The sequence below is a fragment of the Grampus griseus genome (genome assembly GCF_964374135.1).
Source record: "Grampus griseus genome assembly, chromosome: 19".
NCBI classification, from domain to species: Eukaryota; Metazoa; Chordata; class Mammalia; order Artiodactyla; family Delphinidae; genus Grampus; species Grampus griseus.
In genome coordinates, this window is record NC_139013.1 from 24,704,369 (window position 1) to 24,723,874 (window position 19,506).

Here is a 19,506-nt window from a genome sequence, read left to right on the forward strand (position 1 = left end):
GAGCCCCGTGTGGCTGGGCTGGCATGACAGGCGCCCCCCGGAGGCGGCTGTGGCCAGGGGCAGTCCCCTGACTCGACTTCCAAGCGTGGGGCAAGGCAGCTGCAGTCCCAGACATCACAACTGGGGCATGCAGTCCCCTGGTCCCTTCTCGGCATCGCGGACCCTTCCCTAGGCACCCCTACCCCCTGCCGCCACCTCTGCTTTTTCAGCCTGAATGGCCACCACGTCCTTATGCCGTAACCAAGCCCTCATCTTACCCTACACTGTGCCTATTGTCATAAATAGACTTGAAAATCATCATAAACTATGTTCACTGAGCACTTACTATATGCCATGCTCACTCTTTTTGTTTACTTATATTATTAAGCATAAATGTTTTGCGTGTATTAATGCATTTAAACCACACATAATCCTTTCACTAGACACATTTTACAAATGAGGAACCCGAGGCTCAGAGGCTGAAATAAACCTCTGGGAGTGTCCAGCTGCCACCCGTTGTGCATGTGCAGATACTGAGGACCTGAGGTCTGAGAGAGGGAATTGCCCCAAGGTAGACTCCAGCAGAGCTAGGAGGATCTGACTGCCTGACTCACCAACCTCACAAAATGTCAGTACGTTAGAGGTGGAATTATGGGAACCCTCCCAAAACACACACGCACACACACCCCAGAGGAGGCTGAGAAGGCTGACGTAATGTAGAGGTATAAACAGAGAAAGACCACCCTGTGGAAAGCAATGAATCACCCAGGACCCTTTGCACAATGCATCACCCACGACATCCTCCCCGCAGGGCGTCTGGGAAGGGGAGACACTGCCCCCAACTCAGCATCCCTGAGGGTGGTGGTGCTATGCCCACAGCCTGCCGGGGCCACTGTCCCCAGCAGGGCTAGCTACCAGCTCATGTCAGCACCGGCACAGAGTAGGTCATCAACATTTGCTGAATGTTCCATGAACGAACGATGGATGAATGAGTGTCTCAGCCAGGTCGTTAGTCAGTGCTGGGTGCAGGGCTGTGAACAAGCTGTGAATTTCCTCCTCCGCCATTCACACTGCATCGAAGCAGCACTTCACTTGTTCATCTTTGCCCAAGAATGTCATTCTTGGGAGTGTCTCCCTACAGGTAGGGAGTGTCTCCCTACAGGTACTCCTGGCTTAGAGCTGCCCAGAGACAACTCTGAGAAGCCCCAAATTGGGAGCCCCCACCAGGTGCCTGCCAGTACCTATCTGCTTAATGATTGAATAAATGCATGAATGAATGAATGAAAGGGTACATTTCAGGTCTTGTCCTAGAGTAGGCAATTGGTAACTGTAGCATGAATAAATGAATGACTAGGATGGATGGATGGATGGATGGATAGACGGATGGATGGATGGACGGATGGATGGATGGATAGACGGATGGATGGATGGACGGATGGATGGATGGACGGATGGAAGGAATGCTAAGCCCAGGGCTTGGTCTAAAGGAGGCACTTTCTACCTGTAGTATGAATGAACACCTGAATGAGAGAATGAATGAATGAACTAACCAATGAACGACAGAGCTAATCGCAAAGAAGGCGCCGGGAGTCACTCAAGGAGGGTCCCCACCAGGTGGAGGCTCCAGCTGGCAGCTGAGGGGTTAATGAGTTTGACCACTAGCTTGACCACCTGGGCCCAGAGGGGCCCACCCCTGCAGAGCCAGGTCCCTGGGGCGTCCGCACATTGTGGCAGAATGCAACTAGTCCAGTGTTCAGTGTAGCCCGCATTTGTCATTCTTTCCTTTCAAAGAACCTCTTGGAACCAGGGAGAGAGCAAGGGTATGTAGGGGTAGGGGAGGCGGATGGCAGGGATGGAGGCAGAGCTCAGCCAGCCAGCCTTAGACTGAATCCCTGGAGAAACGGTATTAAAACAAAGGAGACACTGGGAGTGGACAGGAAGGGTTGGGGGTGGGTGGTTACAGGCCTCCTATTTATTCAGACCAGAGCAGAACAAATGAATAGATTTAATAAAATAATAAGCTAAGATTCCATGCTCTTAAAGGTACAGCATCAGCACTGTGCTCTGGGGTGGAGTGAAAGGTTTGCATGTTTCTCTGGTAAAACTCGGCAAGTAAATATCTCTTTCCTCACTGGAGGGTGAGGGTGGGGGTGTGTGTGCATGCACCGGTATGCGTGCCTTTCCCCGCAAGAGACCTCCAAACCTCACCCCAAATCTCCCTACTGACTACCCAACCCCCACAAGTAAGCACACCCTCCCTCTAGGAACACACGGCCAAGTGGCTGCCTTGTAAGTTCTTCTGGGAGGAAGTTAGGCCAGCCAAGCACACACGGGTATCACCCCTTCCTGGCCACCGCCGCCCTGGGTTTCTCCTTCCCTGCCCAAACGGACCAAAAAAATTGATCACTTCCTGTTCATCTTGGGAAACTCCTTGCATTCATTCATTCATTCTCTGAATACTTACTGACACCTACTCTGTCCATGCCAGGCTCTCTCGGAGTGCTGGGCCAGCAGACACACTGGCCCAGGGAGCCTGGTTCCAGGCGCACCAGGAGCGCGTCCAGGAAGGCTCCCTAGCCAGAGAGCTGGGTTCACGTCCCAGCTCCACCGCTGACCAGCTATGTGACCTCGGATCCGTTACCGAACCTCTCTAAGCCTCACCAAGGGGGGAAACGGACAGAGAACACCTTCTGCCTCCTCTGGTTGTGGTGAGGATTAAATAGGATAATCCGCTTTGGCCCAGCACTGGGCACACGGGAAATGCTCAATGAATGTGTCATTGCATGTCGTTTCCAGATCGGTGGCAGCAAGAGCAGAGGCCGCTGGGAAAACCCCTGGTGAACCGCAGGGCTCACCGCCTTGGTGGGCCATACCTCCCACTCCCAGTTTGCCCTTCCCATGAGCATCCCCAATTTTCCACATCCTCACACACCATTCGGGGATCTGGGATAAGAGCCACTAACAGCATGTGATGGAAAGAGCTGACCCCACTATCTTACCACGGAGCCCGTCACGGAACCCAAACATAGAAGGGTCCTCGCCCTCCCCACCAGCACTTCCAACCCCTCTGCCACTGGTTTGGTCCCTTGCAGTGATGGGGAACTCATTCCCTTCTGAGCTTCCTTAGCAAAAAGAAATGGATGTCATCCTGAGCCCTAAGGGAGGGCCTGCTGACCACCCCTTAGGGACAGGAATAACGGGATCCCCGGACTCCCACCATCCTCTGAGAGGAGACAGAATCAGTCACCTAATACGTGGCAGCCATTTTTTAAAAATAACATTACAATTTAAATTCACTTATTCCTTCAACAAGTATTACCAAGTGTCTACTCTGCAGCCCTGTTCCAGGCTCTGGGGACAGGGTAGTGAGTACAACCAAGACCTTGCCCTCAGAGCCTCAATGTAATGAGAGGAGACTAACAATAACGCAATAAATCCATCTGTAGTAAGTCCGGTGGCACTACAAAGAAATACGCAGCAGGATAAGGGCAGAGAGTGAAGGGACGGGGCGGCGGGGTGCTACTCCAGACACGTGACAAGGTGACAGGTGAGCAGAGGCCTGAAGCAAGCAAGGAAGCAAACCAAGGAATCTAGAGGAAGAGCGTTCCAGGCAGGCGGACGGACGTGTGCAAAAGCGCTGAAGCCGGAGCGAGCCACCTTGGACACATTCCAAATCCCCATTGTCTGAGATGCCAGCATGACGCTCGGAGCGAAGGCACTTGTCCTGTCTCCAGAGATCACAGACCAAGCTGTTCATTCCCACAGAGACCCAAAATCCAACCCCAGCGTCGACTCACTGTGTGACCTGACGCTGGCCTCTCAACCTCTCTGGTCTTGGCTAAGGCAACAAGCAGGCACTGCCAGGGGAGGGAAGCCCCTGGGGTCCTCCCCAGTCTTCCGCTCTGTGCCACACGCACCCACCATTCCCCTCTACCCCATCACGCCATTCTCACGCCCGCACCAGCGATGCCACGCAGGATTGGCACGCCTGCCAAAATAGCTATTAACCCAGTAGCCAATAATAACACGTTATCCTATCAATTTGCTTCTGAAACGCTGTGTAACTGCCGAACCCAAGTTTGCCATTTTGGTAGCTTGGTTACGACAATAAACAGAGAGAAACTCACCCGTTCCTTCCCAAGGAGAACAAGTGGCTGGCCCCGAGAAGCACCCGCTTAACACCGAGCCCCCTACACCGTGGGGCCCCCCGGAAGCCACTGGGAGTCATGGTCTGGTGATCAATAGAGCCTTGTCTCGGTGTTCTCTTGGCATGTCCCCCTATGACTAGAGAGGAGACCGATGTCTGGGAGGTGATGGCTTGGGGCCACGGTGGCCTTGTGGGTGGCAAGGTCGGGCCCAGAAGGAAGCCTCCCAGCCGCCAGCCAGGAACCGGGCTGTAGGAAGTGAGACAGATGTGAGGGGCTGGGAGGAGGGTGCGGGGGTGGGAGCCAAGGCACTTAGGGGCCAGCAAGCACTCCAGCCCAAAGGGCACGCAGACGATCAGGGATGCAGGCCAGCCTTCTCGGAGGAGACGGGGGCCGGGAGGCCACCAGACGGACACTGAGAGAAGGGGAGGGGGGAGCAAAGAGAGCAGCGCCAGACCCAGAAATCAGGGTGCTCCCAAGGGGCCGCATCCTACTCCCACACTGCAGGACCCAACACAGATCTAACAGCCCTGCCACCAGTGCCTCCTAGGCCCTCACTTTTTCTCTCCCGGTCCAGGAAAACAGTTCCCTTCCTTCTGGATTAGAGTCCACTCTGAGCGAACATTCTGCTTCCCAAGGAGCCAGGAGCCTCTAATGGGACTCTTGGCATTCTGGTGCAGACACCAGCCTGCTTTATCCATTCGTCCCCTCCAGCCCCGCCTCTCCGCTTACCTCTCCCCCCTGCTCACCAGGGCGCCCCAGGCCAAGTTGTTTGATGCCCTTGTTCCAGGCACCCAGCGGCGGGGCAGGCGAGGGCTGGAGCAGCGCTTCCCACTGCCCCACTGGTGACCTCAGCCCCGGGACGCATCCCCACCCTCAGCCGGGGAAAGGATGGGCCCAGCGTGGCTGCTCCCGCCGGCACTTGGCGGAGAATCCAGCTAGTGGGGAGAGGAAGGGCCTCGGGGAGGGAGTGGGGGAGGAGACAGAGGAGGCCAAAGGCTCGGCCACTCAGCCAGATGCTGACCCAGTTGAGGGCCCCAGACCCCAGGGGCACCCAAGAAGTTCCAACTCCCCCTCCGGCTCTGGGATTTCTGCAGAGACGAGGGGCCTGGGGCAGTACCGCTCCAAAGCCCATCCCTGAGGTTGGGGTTAAAGAAGGAACACAGGGCTGCCAGGACAGGGTGGGGGACAGCCCCTCAGAGGCCCTGGGTGGGGTGGGTGCGGTGCCGTCTGCGGGAAGAAGCACTCAGCAAATAGAAACCAGGCCCCAGAAACGGGCCAGGCCACAATGGCTGCACAGCTCCAGGGAAAACCCTGCTGCTCACTGAAAGGTGCCCCAACCCCGGAGAAAGGCGCCTTGCAAATGAGAGAGTGGGGAGGAGGCTGGGAGGCTGAGGCAAGATCGGGGGTGGCAGCTGGCCGCAGCCACACATCCCCTCCTTTCCTGCGCTCCGAGCACCTCCACTATTGGCACATTATCCTCCAAGGCCGGCTGGCCCGTAAGCGCTGTACAAAGCCAACTCACGGAGCAATTTTCCTCCCTTCTCCTCCCTCTGCGGCCTTCAGTCAGGTTTCCAGCAGAGCTGGGCCTGAGCTGCATCCTGGGCCTAGAAATCAGCGTCACGCTGGGCCGGGTAAGCGTGAGTTCCCACCACGTTCATTTTTGGAGATTCAGCCCTCAACACTGAATCCTCAGCCCACATCAGTGAGGAAAAGGGCCAGGCAGAGGGGGCGGGGCAGGCACACACAACTACGGATGACAATTTGAGATTGGTGGGACCCCAGGGACGTGACATCAAGGGCTTGCTGTGTAGTGAAATGCTGGAGAGGGTGCAGAGGGAAGGGAACCCTCCTACACTGTTGGTGGGAATGTAAATTGGTGCAGACGCTATGCAAAACAGTACGGAAGTTCCTCAGAAAACTAAAAATAGAGTTGCCACATGATCCAGCAATCCCACTGCTGGGCATAGATCTGGAGAAAACTCTAATTCAGAAAGACACATGCAGCCCAGTGTTCACAGCAGCACTATTTACAATAGCCAGGACATGGAAGCAGCCTAATGTCCATCAACAGACGAATGGATAAAGAAAATGTTATATACATATACATATATTGATACACACACACACACACACACACACACACACACACACACACACACACAGTGGAATATTACTCAGCCATAAAAAAGAATGAATTAATGCCATTTGCAGCAACATGGATGGACCTAGAGATTATCATGCTAAGTGAAGAAAGCCAGAAAAAGACAAATATCGTATGATACAGCTTATACGTGGAATCTAAAAGAATGATATACATGAACTTATTTACAAAACAGAAATAGACCTACAGACGCAGAAAACAAACTTATGGTTACCGAAGGGGAAAAGGGAGGGAGGGATAAATTAGGAGTTGGGATTAACATACACACACTACTATATGTAAAACAGATAACCAACAAGGACCTACTGTATAGCACAGGGAACTATACTTGGTATTCTGTAATAACCTATAAGGGAAAAGAATCTGAAAAAGAATATATATCTATATGTATACCTGAATCACTTTGCTGCACACCAGAAACTAACACAACATTGTAAATCAACTATACTTCAATTAAAATATGTTTTTAAAAAAGAGCTTGGTGTGTAGTGTAGTCCAGTAAGTGTAGATGTCATCTACCCATTCATTCATTCAATCATTCATTCATCTCTTCGACAGACGTTGATGATGTGCTTAGAACCCACCAGGCACTCTGGTGCTGGAGGTGTGAGGCGAGAAAACGCAGGCACAGTTCTTGCCCTTCGGAGTTCACAGCCTCCTGAAAGAGACAGACGTTCTCTATGTGCTGATATCTGCTACAACTGAAGAAGGCCCCGGGGCGGTGGGAGAACAGGGGTTGGGGTGCAAGAGGGCTTCCTAGAAAAAGCAACCTCTACGTTAAGACCAGCAGGATGAATAAGAATTAGCCAAGGAAAAGAAACAGGGATGGAAACAGAGGTCCAAGCAGCAGCCCCAGCACGTGCAAAGGCCTGGAGGTGAGACAAGTCTTTGACCGTTTCCACTAAATTTCATCTGGCTCCTCTCCCTGAGCCGTGGTGGGTGGCCCATCCCAGCAGCTCCGCCCCCAGCTCCCCCCAGCTCCCAGACTCGGGGAGCCTCCCACTGGCACCTCTAGTGGCTAAGCCCGTATTGGAGACCTTCTTTCCCAGCTGAAGTTCTTGTTTGAAATGTTTTCATATGTTTATTTTTAAGAGGGGATGGGAAGAGAAAAGGGAGTCCTGAAGGTCTTTTACTTTTCAGGAAAAAATTTAATAAATAAATAGAGCCTCAAGAAAAGGGCATGGAAAGGTCTCTGCATCTGTAACCACTGAACAAATTAAAATTAGCTCATTTAATCAGCTCCTAATGTCCCGAGTGGGCCCTGGAACATAGCAAACTTCACAGCAGAAACGCGCAGGCCAATGTCAGTTTATCCTACAACAAAGGGATTTTCTAAATAGCACGATCAAAACCCAGCAAAGGCCGGGGAGAGCTGGGGAGACAGAACTCGGCCCTCCAGATCCTGGTGGACCCCCACCTCCCGGCTTCGTCCCTTTGAATGGAATTGTTCTTTTGGCTTTTGTTCTAATTATCTAAACATATGTGTAACTCTGTTCTACAAAGTGTGTTTTAGCCGGCAAAGGAGGTAACGTTAGCCCCTGCCATAAATTCCTGGGGCCCCTGCCCTGAGCCCCACGCAGTCAACACCTCCCCCTTCCCACTACCTCCAGCCTCCCACACATGCACAAACAAACACACATGCAAGACAAACACACCTACACACACTGCAGTCACATACCCACACGGTTCTATACAAGGTCACAGGTCATGCACAGTCACATACGCACAGTTATACGTGTACAGTTACATGCATGCACAATTACATACACACAGTTACTACACCACACACAGGCACACAGCTCTCCAGTTCCTGTCTAACAGCTGGAGGGGGGAGGTGCAGCTCACCAGACCCCCAGGGAGGGCCGCTACGCACACACCTGAGACCCAGGCTGGTAGCAAGGACTCTCATTTCCCTGAAGTGGTTTCTCCACTCAACTTGCCACCCGGGCTAAGTCATTAGGGCAACTGAGGAGGGGGTGCAAGAGACCAAGGAAGGGGGCCCTGGGGCCAAGGGGAAAAAGGGCCAGGGTGCATGGTGCTAGGGCGAGCCGGGGCCAGTGGCCACTCCCAGGCCTGGCGGGGAAGCCTGAAGGCAGCTCCTCTGCCAATGCTGAACTCACCTTCCCGTCCTGCAGCCTCCCAGCCGGCCGACCTGCAGCCCTAGAGTCCTAGGTGCTCAGCCCCACGGGACATAAGCCAGGCTGGTTTCAGATCCTGGCTCCGCCATTCACTAGCTCTGAGCCCTCACCTCCTCCTCCATAAAATGGGAAACAGCATCATCCCCATGGAAATGTCATGCTGATCAAATTGGAGAGCACCGTACAGCACTGCCCCGCACAGAACAAACTAAATCAACCCTTGCCGTGGCTTCCCTTTATACACGCGGGCGTGGTGGCCCAAGAGGGTGGTCAGACGGTAGGTTAGTGACATAACCAGACGAGAGCTAGTCATTTGCAGCTTTCACTTTCTTACCCAACCCCAATCCCCCAAGTGAGGAAGGGAGAATAAAATAAGTAACCCAAAGACATTAAACAGTGACTTCCCCGGTGGCGCAGTGGTTAAGAATCCGCCTACCAATGCAGGGGACACAGGTTCAAGCCCTGGTCCGGGAAGATCCCACATGCCGTGGAGCACCTAAGCCCATGAGCCACAACTACTGAGCCTGCGTGCAGCAACTACTGAAGCCTGCTCGCCTAGAGCCCATGTTCCACAGCAAGAGAAGCCAACGCAATGAGAAGCCCGCACACTGCAACAAAGGGTAGCCCCCGCTCGCCATAACTAGAGAAAGCCCTCATGCAGCAACGAAGACCCAACGCAGCCAAAAGCAAAATAAAATTTTAAAAAATTAAAGAGAAACTTAACTGGAAACTTAAAAAGAAAAAAAGACATTAAACAGGGTGTAAGGAGTAACCAACCAGGTCGATGGGAGCTCTGGAAGGCTTCTGACCCAGAGTGTGACAACGCTTTCCAAATGCCTGCGCCCTCTGAGTTCCCCAGCAACATCCTGGGTACGTGCAAATGTTATGCCCAAGTCACAGAAACGGAAACCGAGGCTCTCTGCAGCAAGAGGCAGAGCCGTCTTGCAAACGAGTCTGCCTGGATCAAGACGGCGTGCTCATGCCCTGCCCCTTCCCACCGCAATGGTTTCTGCCGCCCTGCCCTCCAAACTACAAACTCCTCCCAAAGGATTCCTAGAGGAAACCCACACCTGAGGATCATCTCCAACATGCAGCTCCTGAGACTGCAAGAGCCTCAGGCCACTCAACCCAACCCAGACCCAGGAGGGCAGCCCTTCCCCACAGTGGCTCACAAAGGCCTCAACACCCCATACCTCCCCATGTCGAGGAGGGGGTCGGGAAGGGCCCTCTCACATTTCACAGACTTGGAAACTGAGGCCCAGAAGTGGTGGGGGTGGGAGACTCAAGCTGCCACAGCTCCCAGGTGGCTTCCAATGGGAGCTGAGTCTGCAAGTCTGGAGTCCTCTCATCCTCCCAGCCCAGCCCTCACCAGGGCAGCACTTCTCCTCATATCTGTCCTACAGGCAGCACACCTGGACCCCCAGGGAGTGTTCAGAAAAGGGACCTGGATATGGGTTCCACTGGATTGATAGTGGCTGTGACCAGTCCTATTTGTGGATCCCCTTCTCCATCTGATTGGCAGGGCGTAAGTTGTCCCCTTAGCTCCCTGAGACCAGTCAGGTGGCAGGAGACCAGAGCCACCTGAGGCACCCTCAGTATGGGCAGGGAAACCTGGGAAACAAGCTCCTTTGCTAAGTCACCAATCCCACAGACTGAATCCTACAGATCCCACATCCTGCAGGCTCCCCCACCCCTGCCCCCAACAAGCACCAGGCCACCCAGGAGGAGAGAAGCATGGGCAGCGGAGGTCAAATGCGTGGGCTTGGGTTGAATCTTGGCTCTGCCACGTACATGCTGTGTGACCTGGGGAAAGTGACCTCCCCTCTCTGAGCCCTTCTTCTTTTAGACCCAGCAGGACCGTTGTCCCCACAGACTCCCCTCAGGCTCATACTCCCCTCAGCTGTCCCTGAACCAAGCCCAGCAGGCAGCTGACGAGGCGGCCCAGAGCGTGTGGCCCGGCCAGAGAGACACAGGAAGATACAGGCTCCCCTTACAGGGTCTGGACCCAGGAGGCAGGAGTTGGACCCGGATGCCCCTCAGAGAGCCCCAGACTTCACTCTCTTACAATAAGGATTCAGAAGAGAACCACACAGGAAAATAGTTGGCAGTCTTGCCCCCATCCGCCACCGTGTCACGCCACACACACAGACCCGGCTGGTCTTGCCTCCCGCTCCTAGGCCATGTGGCCCTACACTCCTCCCTGCACTGAGCCTCAGTTTCCACTCATTGGGCTCTGCTCACCTCGCAGGGCTGCAGTGAGGGTCAGAGGAGAATAATGCCCGTGCAGATGCTCTGCAAACTGCCAAGTGCAAGCGCCACAGGTGGCATCACTGGGAACACATATGGGACAGGAAGGCAGGAGATGCCACGGGCAGACACAACCTGCCCCCCCCCCAAATCTGGGCTGTGGCCACAGCAGGAGAAGAGGCCCATGCTGGCGCTGGATGGTCCCTCCAGGGCCCGAAGTACAGGCAGAATGCAGGCAGTGGTTGCTCCAGCTGCTTGCTTCTGTCTTGGCCAGCACGGAGAGATGTGGCCACCCAACGCAGCAGACAGCACACAGTAGGTGTCGGCAACTGGTTGATGTCAGGGTTTTCCCAGCCCCCAACCCTCAGACAACCTGCTTCTGCACAAGAGACCGGTGCAGATGCCCACAGATCACAGTCCGAAAACGATGGCCCCTGTAAAGAAAGAAGACGTATCTGCGCTCGTCCATGCTGAGGCATCAGACCCCTTGGGCTGTGGCCCAGGAAGGATTGGCGGGGGCAGGTCTGCCCACTTCACAAGCCACCGGGGATGCCCCTACCTGCCTGACTCCACCGGCAGAGAGGATCATGTGCAGGAAAGCACCCGGCTGGGGGGACAAGAGTCCGGGCCCTGAATTCCAGTCCTGTCTCACTCCGTGCCCTGTGCCATCTCCAGCAAGTGTCCTCCTGTCTCTGAGACTCGGTTTCCCCAGGTGCTCCAGTTCCCTCTGCCTCAAAAGCCACGAAACTAGTGAAACAGCACACTGCCTCGCTCTGGGCCGATGTAGGCTACAATTAACCTGAAGCAGGGATTTTCTTAATTGCTGGGTTTTACAACGCAAACAGAAGAGATAAAGTACAGCTAGTTGACAACACTGGCTTGAGGCAAGACAGTTAAAGCATCTTTTGGGTCTGGGAGGAGGGGGAGCTCTTTGAAACGCTGGTGCGGTGTGAGTGGATTGCACCTGGAGCACAGAGCAGAGGCCTGCCCCCTGAGAAATGTTCAATTCCCTTAGGGAGTCAGGCCAGAAACACTGGGGGGCCGCGCATCTCAGACGCAAGAGGGAAGAGATATGAGGACATATGTATGTGTATAACTGATTCACTTTGTTATAAAGCAGAAACTAACACACCAATGTAAAGCAATTATACTCCAATAAAAATGTTAAAAAACAAAAAAAAGACATGTCTGATCGGGCAGTAAAAGAGAAACATATAAATAAAGGGAGGTTAACCTCCAATTTTCCTAATTGCCTTCCTTCGAAGGCACATGAGGTTCCACACCCTGCAGCCCCTTCGGACTGTGGGGTCAGAGCCCGCAGGATTCCCACAACTAGGAAGACCAAGCAGCCTTCATTAGCTGTGCCGGGCCACCCAGGGGGCACTGGAGAAATGGTGTCAGCAGGCACTAGGCAATGTCCCTCCAACACAAGGATGACTGCCCCCTGGGAGAGGAGGAGGGACAACGTGTGAAGGGGGTTCCTTCTGGCCCTATTCTTGTGGGCAGCTACAGACCTGGCAGCAGCCACCTCCAAACCGGACACAAACCACGGGCATGGAATCCAGCGGCCAACCCCCGGGGCCGGGTCAACAGTTGGCCCTTCTTCCGCGTCCCAAGCACAAATCAACCTGCTACGGGGCATCCCATCTCCTGCCCAAGAGGAATGGCAGAAGTGTGCCTGCACGTACGCACCTGCCATGCCGGGACGGTCGAGAGTGAGAGGAAAGAAGGAAAGGGCAGAGATGGGGCAGCGATGTTCTGTCTGAAGGACAGCTCCACCTGATGCCTACTGAGTATCATTCTGTGTGCGGTGCCCTTCACGCCTTGCATATGCCCGTCCACAATCCCCTACCCTAAACCCTCGAAGCCAGATGTGTTCCAGCATCCAGACTTCTTCAGGTTCTAGAAAAGTAATACAGTGACTTTCCTTGGTATTTGGGAACACCTCAGAAGCAACCAAGCATCTTGATACTTCTGCAGCACAACATAATTCACCACCACGAATTAAACAAGTACTATAAATGGCTTCGCATCCACCAGGTCAAAGTTTACTGCCAAATGAGTTACCAAAAAACTTTCCGGTTTCAGGCTTTCTGGAATCCAGAATAGTGAATAAGGGATATGGACCCATATTGTCTCTTTAATCTTCCTGGTGACACTGTGGGGAGACACTGTTGCCATTCCTCCTTTCCAGAAGACAAGTAAGGCACAGAGAAGTGAAGAAGTAATTTCCCTGCAGTCACATAGCACATAAGTAGGGGAGCCCCACAGCCGTCTGGCCTGAGGGTCTGTCCTCTCCACCCCAGGAGGTCCTGAGCAAAGTACTGAACCGCAGTTTTAAAGCTTCCTGAAAAAAACACTCAAGCATCTGTGAATGTCCCCAGTGTCCACAGTCCACCACCACCCCTCCCCCGGCCAACATGTGCGGTATTCCGGCTAACCCCACCAGGAGGCGCCCTACCTGGAGGCTACCCAGACCCTGGTGGCATCCCCACACCTCCCAGGGTCCTTGCCAGAGCCCAGATGCCCAGGGGCAGGTTTCTACCAGCAGGTGAGGCTCCCCACCCCGTCCTGGTGCCCAGGTAATTACTCCCCACCTGCCACATTCTGCACAGATTATTTTACCTACAGCAAATGTGCTAAACACACCTCCTGCCTGGGAGAAACGCGCCGTGGGGTAATCCCATGTGACAGAGACCAGGGCTTCCAGCAGGATGCCCAGAGGGCAGGGACCCCATCGCTTCCAAAAGGCGTGGGGATCCCACAACTCCTCAGGTGCATCCCTGGGCATCTCCGACTTCTCTTTCTCGGCAACTTTTTTCAGCTGCAGGGAAAGATTGCTGCATAGGCAAAATCCTGATGCCCCATTACCAAATAATTACCTGATAATTTTGTAGGCATTAAGACACTCCCACCAGCGCGAGCGGCGGTGTCCAGCCCAAACAGAAGCCGCTCTGGACTGCGAGTGCTTGTTAAAAAGAACTCCAGCGTTGAGAAAAACCTCCAGCTGAAGTGCTGGCCCATTCTTTCTCTGCTCTGATTTCTAATTAAAAATTAAAGCAGGCACCTTTCTTCAGAAATCCAATTAGAGAGGAACATCAAACTGATGGGCCAAAGCATGCACATGTGTGCACATACATATGGGTACACGTGTGTGGACTCACGCACACACATACACATACGCGTGCACAAACTCCCCTTCCTGCCTTGGCTGCAAATCCCAAGCCGGCCTTCCGTTCAGTCGGCATCAATGAGGACTCACCGACTTCTGGGCACAGCACGTGACCGAGAAAAAGAAACCCAGAGCCCGTGCCTTCAGGAGCTTATTCTCTAGAGGAGGCTGAGATAAGGGCACAAGACAAGGCAGACCGTGGTGGGACCATAAAAGGGGCCCCGTCAGGCAGGAAGCTCAAGTCTGGCTGGCTGATCTGGGACGCCGCCATGCGGCAGATAGACCTGGTGCTGGGTCCTCATTTATGGGGAAAAAATAAAAAGCCAAGGAGCAGGGAGACAGAACATTCTGGGCAGAGTAAGTAGTAAGGGCAAAGGCAAGAAAAGACAGCCGCATGAGAATGGAAGTTATTCAGATAGATAGATAGATACATAGATAGATAGATAGATACATAGATAGGTAGATCGATAGATAGGTAGACGTAGATATAATGGGAGTTCTATTACACGCACTTTTAACCTATGTGAATTTAGCTATGCATTCAGCAAAAAGACAGAAATAATTATTGAAACAGTGCCTGTGATTCCACGTTATTTCCCTCCATGAGGAGGTGCCCAAGAAGAGTTGAGCTGAACTCTTCCTTCCATCGGTTTATGTCCCATCAGCCTCTCGTACTGCGAGCGTTATCAGTGTGCCCACAGGACTTCTGGTGTGTGTGTGCCAAGCACACAGAGTGCCCTCGGCTGGGTAGCGGCCCAGTTTATGGCTCCGACAAGCGTCAGTGGTCCTGGCCATGTGTATATGGTGAGTTGCAGCCGAGATGCGTACAGCGCATCATCCCACTTTACAAGTAAGGACAGCGAGGCTCTCTCAGCGAGTGACGTCACTCTGTTGGAATCACAAAGTCAGCAAGGGGCAGAGCCTACATCTGACCCCAGGCAGTGCAGCCCCAGAGTCCAACCCCTGGACCACTAGACTGGAGAGAGACATGAATAAAGTGGTATTTCAGCAAAATCATCAGGCAGCGGCCCTTGAGTGGAGTGGGACAAAGAGAAAGCAAAGACCAGACACCCAGGGAAGCACCTCACCCTGGAGGGGCCAAGGGGTGGACCGTAGGCCTCAGAACAGACTGGATGGCAGAGAGGGGGAGGTCTGAGGGGAAGTCTAGCATTTAAATGCAGAGATTTTCTTCAATAAACTCCAACCCGTGAGCTACTGGTGGCCAATCTGTCTTAGGAAGGGACCACCCCAGTCCTTCCCCTCCAGTTATCCCCACCCCTTCCCCACCTCTCTCTTGATGGGAGAAAACACTACCATCCCAAGAAACCCCGGGAAGATGATCCTTCCCCACCACCCAGATGGACAGGATGGTGGGTAGACAACTTAGAACGGTCCCAGGCAAAGGGTGAGGTGTGCACACCTGTGGTGTGAGTCTTCACCTGCCCCTGGGATAATGCCATGCATTCCCTCATGCCGACACTACAGAGTCACGGAAAGAGTACAGAAACAAAGTCAAAATTTCCAGCTGGCCTAGCAACTCGCTGTGTGACCCTGGAGACATCACTTAGCCTCTCTGAGCCTTGGCTGCCTTTACCTGTTGAGTCACACATGCAGTAAACATGTACACAGGGCCCATTATGTGCCCGTTGCTGGGCTGGGAATAGAGAGAGGACAGTCAGTCCTACACGGCTCATGGGTCCAAAACATGGGTCCATCGTCCTGGATACAACGTCGGGAGTTTCATGTCCCCACCCATGTGCTGGAACCATTACCCTGGTCATCTCTGTTTAGATGGGGTGCAGAGGAGTCCAGGGAATTCTAGAAAGTTCAGCCACTCCCAGAATGCCCTCTCTGCTGGGCCAGTGACCAGCAGCAGCAGGGGCAGCCTGCCACCCCACCACTCCATGTGCCATCAGCCGGGACTGGGCATGTGGAACCTCGGGAGCCTGGCTGCCACGGCCTCCGCCACCATGGCTGCCACCGCCCCGCCCCCCGCTCCAGCTGCCTTTGCGCCTGCTGCCACCGCTGCTCATTTCCAGGCAAATGTTCTAGTTAATTAAAACACACCCAAGTGCTCACACGCACATGAAGCCAAGCTACGAAATCTGCTCTACCCAACAGCAGCTTCTCTTCCCCAGCCCGGGATCCACACAGGCAAGGGAGGTTTCCAAAGCTGCTGTTATTGGCACCAAGGCTTTGCTTGTACGATCCTACCGGGCGCACACACTTGCACGCAAGGCATGTGCAGGTGCACACGTGTTCGTGCACACATACATTCATAGCTGCTCCACACAAATGTGTGTGCAGGTATACGACACACATACACCTATGTACACGGGCATGCACACACTCACATACACACGCACACACACCCCAACGCTCCCTCCTCCAGGAAGTTTTCTCCAGCTACACTGGCCCTCCAGCTCATAACATCAGCCACAGTTAGTAAATAAACACTCAGAGCAGGAGGGAATGAGAATGAACTGATAAATGAATCAATTGATCGTTGATGCCGAGAGCCATCGGGAACAGCACAGCTCTGGCCCCAAGTCCCGTTTGGGTGCTCTCTGGATCAGTAGACGAGACTAAATTCCCCAGGGAATGGAAAGTGCAGGAAGGTACGACCTCCTGCCCTTCCACTTACACTGCGGAGCTCTGCCAGGCACTAACCGGTATCCGTGCACATGCATGTGAGTGTGCACCTGTGATGTGTACTGTGCATGTGACCAGAAAACTTACCTTCCCAGATCTGGACATCCATAACCACCAGGCGCTGGCAAGAGAGAGATCTGACCATGAAGGCCAGGAGATGGAAAGCAATTCCCTTCAGTGGGACCCGGCTCCCAGAAAGGAAGCAGAGTGTCTGGTGATCCGTGGGACTTTCTGGCATTCTGGGCCTAAAATGGGTACCTAGCCATCACAAGGCAGGTGACTCCAGATGACAAAACAGCCAGGATGAAACAGCTAACGATCCTGCCCCAGCAAGCATTTCTAGCACATTCCAAGTCCACCAAGACCACCTTGCTGGTAGGAACCAGGAACAATCACGTTCTCGATGAGGGTTTGCCAGCCACTTAGAGCCCTGGGTGAGGCCCAGCAAGGATGCCTGTTCACAGAGATGGGGGCAGCTGTGCTGGGTACCTCAAGTCACCCCGCATAGACCATCTAACTCGTGCCGTGGGGCTGGCGAAGCTCTCTGCAGAGAGCGAAAGACATGAAAGGATGCTTGGAAAGGAGTGAAGACAGTGGCCCAGCAGTCACCTCAGTCACCCACTCAAAACATGGTCCCGGACCAGCAGCTAGGCATCACCTGGGAGTCTATGAGGAATGCGGAATTCCGGGCCCCACCTGGACCCGCTGAATCAGAATCTGCATTTTAGCACATTCCATTGGTAACTGTGGTTATCTGAGAATGAAATGAAAATATACTTCTTCCTTTGAGTTTATGTGTTTTATTTTTCAAACAGCAACTAAGTTGTTAGGACGTAAATACTTGTTATTTGCACCTGACTCTTTGAACAAAGGGAGCTATAAGGTATTTCTTTGGGCTTAGGGGTGCCCTGAAAAAAATTAGATACTCAGGCATTGTGCACCAAGAAAGTTGGGAGCCTCTGATCTTTGTATGAGGTGTGGTCTGGGTGACAGGGACACAGCAGAGAAGCAGGCAAAGTCCTGCCTTCATGGGGTTGACAGTCTGGTGGGGGTGATGGACAGTAACAGGGTAATCAAATGATCCTACGAGATGTTAGGTAACCAGGAGTGAACAAAAAAAAGGAAGCAGAGTGAGGTAGCATGTGTCAGCCCTGCTCTCCTGCTCTGTCCTCTCCATGTCATCATGTCCCCCTGCCAGACCCCTTTCCTCTCTCTCTTCTCACGCCTACACAGCTCGTCACCAAGTCCTGTCCATCCTGCGTTCAGCCAGGTCTCAAATCTGCCCACCACCTCCCCAGTTTGCTGCCGTCACTTGAGTCCAAGCCACCACGGTTGGCAGGTTGCTCGGTTGTTCGGTGGTTCGGTTGGTTGCTTAGTTGCTTGGTTTGGACCACTGCGTTGGCCCCTAACAAGTTTCCCCATGTTCAGTCCAATCCAGACACAGATCTCGAGGGCTCTTTGCAGAGTACAGATCTACTCACATCGCTGCCCTGCTTAAAATCCCCTTGAGACCTTCCCATTGCTCCAAGTAAAGTCCCAAATCTGCCCCACAGGCCCAAAGTCATCTTTCCCTTGGTCAACACACAACTTCTCCAACCTTGGAATCGTATTGGACCCGCCATCCTCATTTCTTTTTCCATATTGATTTTCACCTAGTACCTGCTTTTTATCCACAGTAACCACTGAAAGCCCAGCTTTGCAAAGATGTAATGTCATCAAAAAGAATACAGAGTGATCTAATGTTGAAATGGTGGACAACCTCAAGCTAATAGCTCACATCATGTCCAACAGATGTTGAGTATTGCTGTGTTCCCTTGAAAATTTAAAATACATCACAGAACTCTGACAGATTAGCTGTGCCTTGGCGCACAGTTCGGGGAGACCAATTTATTGAATGAATGGATGGATGAATAAATGAATGAGGTGCATTATGAGAATCTGATATGAGACACAAAAGTCAACCCTCACTCCATACAAATGTTCACAGATGCCTGTGAATACTGGTTCAAGAACACCACCCCTGGCTGCTTCAGAGCCCACTGGGTCTCCCTCTGGGTCTCAGTCTTCTCAGCAGTATTCAGGTAAGGAGCCATCAGTATACAGGTCAGGAGCCATCAGTATACAGGTCTGGAGCCATCAGTATGCAGGTCTGGAGCCATCTTTCATTTGTAAAAGCACAACCTTTAAGCCAGACAGGTGCCAGTGTCGATCAAGGTCAGTGGGGAGAGACAGGGAGAAATAATTTTCTAAGAAATGTTCATGTCCCTCAGCTCCAAGGAAGCCCAGAGTTGGGACAACAGGCCTATCCAGTGAGAAAGTCAAAAGGCTCCCCAGATTCTGAGAGTCAGGGGCTCAGCCCTCAGGTGAGCAAAGCAGAAAAACCACGTGGGGGGCTTGGTACAAGTAGGAAGGGAGGCGAATAACGAAGGGCGGGTTTGGGGGAAACGACCAGGCACGAAAGGCCTCCTTTGTCTTGAGCAGCAAGCAGCGGCGCTAGCTTGGGGAAAATGAAATCCACCAGCATTCAGACTAAGCCGTTCCCAAGTTTAAGTGGAAAAGAGACACGGGTTCTCTTTCGGCACCTTCTTTCCCCCTGGGCAGCAGAGGGAAGAAAAAACCCGTGTGTATTAACATGGTCAAGTTCACGTCAGCGACAGACGGCATAAAGCAAATGGGCAGATTTACAAACCTTGGTGTTGCAAGGACGGACGGGGAGATTGAATGGCAGGGTGCGTGCAGCAAAGCAGAGGCTAACGAGGCCTCAGACCAGATCCTTTCACCGCAAATGTCAGGGACCTCAAAGTGACGGCTCCCCGGTCCGGCGTGTGGTGGGAGGAGCCCGTGGGCACGCCCAACCCCATGGCCTCTGCCACCACCTGCAGGTGCCTGCCTGCGGTTGCTGAAGGTTGTGAGGGTCGTGAGCTGGGCCTTCTGGCCTCCACACATTGTCAGAATTCTTTCTGTACCCAACACAGCGCCCCCTCGGCACCCCCTCCATCTCTGCCCACG

General features: G+C 53.3%; 1 protein-coding gene across 7 annotated transcripts in view; it reads right to left on the reverse strand.

Annotated features, from left to right (window-relative positions):
- The window catches only part of ZNF423 (zinc finger protein 423), a 326,671-nt gene that overhangs the window by 155,253 nt on the left and 151,912 nt on the right, over positions 1-19,506 (reverse strand). Inside the window, exon 1 of one of the 7 annotated variants that reach the window (XM_082676942.1) lies at positions 4,857-4,958. The exons of the other annotated variants lie outside the window; for them this stretch is intronic. The gene's annotated coding sequence lies outside the window, so the exon portion shown is untranslated. Of the gene's footprint in view, positions 1-4,856; positions 4,959-19,506 lie in introns of those variants that run through there. 7 annotated transcript variants of the gene reach the window in all.